Source organism: Propithecus coquereli, unplaced genomic scaffold (assembly GCF_000956105.1).
Source record: "Propithecus coquereli isolate 6110/MARCELLA unplaced genomic scaffold, Pcoq_1.0 Scaffold48, whole genome shotgun sequence".
In the NCBI taxonomy this organism is placed as follows: domain Eukaryota; kingdom Metazoa; phylum Chordata; class Mammalia; order Primates; family Indriidae; genus Propithecus; species Propithecus coquereli.
This window is the reverse complement of record NW_012150618.1, coordinates 7766742-7767161: the sequence shown is the minus strand read 5'-3', so window position 1 is coordinate 7767161 and position 420 is coordinate 7766742. Positions and strand designations below refer to the sequence as shown.

Below are 420 nucleotides of genomic sequence, written 5' to 3'. Positions count from 1 at the left end.
TCTGCTGACTTTTATCTCGTCCACCTGGGAGCTGACTGCCATGGCCATCCCTAGATCTCCTTGTCATTGAAGACAGTTGGCCTAGCTCCCTCTGGGACCACAGCCTCCCATCCTTCAGTTGGTTTCCTCCCACCACACCTGTGACCTGCCCCAGCGCTCTGTTCTCTCCCTGTCCCGACTTCATGTTTCCCTCTAACCATTCTAAGCCCCATGATCTATCCCTAATTATCATCTCCTGACACCCTCACTGCCCCAGTGTCTTTTTTTTTTTGAGACACAGTCTCACTGTGTTGCCCGGGCTAGAGTGCCGTGGCATCATTCTAGCTCACAGCAACCTCAAACTCCTGGGCTCGAGCGATCCTTCTGCCTCAGCCTCCCAAGTAGCTGGGACTACAGGCATGTGCCACCATGCCCAGCTAA

The 420-nt window shown here is 54.0% G+C and overlaps 1 protein-coding gene across 3 annotated transcripts in view; it reads left to right on the top strand.

Annotated features, from left to right (window-relative positions):
* Positions 1 to 420, top strand: part of AIG1 (androgen-induced 1) — a 229512-nt gene that overhangs the window by 41559 nt on the left and 187533 nt on the right. The window lies entirely within an intron of this gene.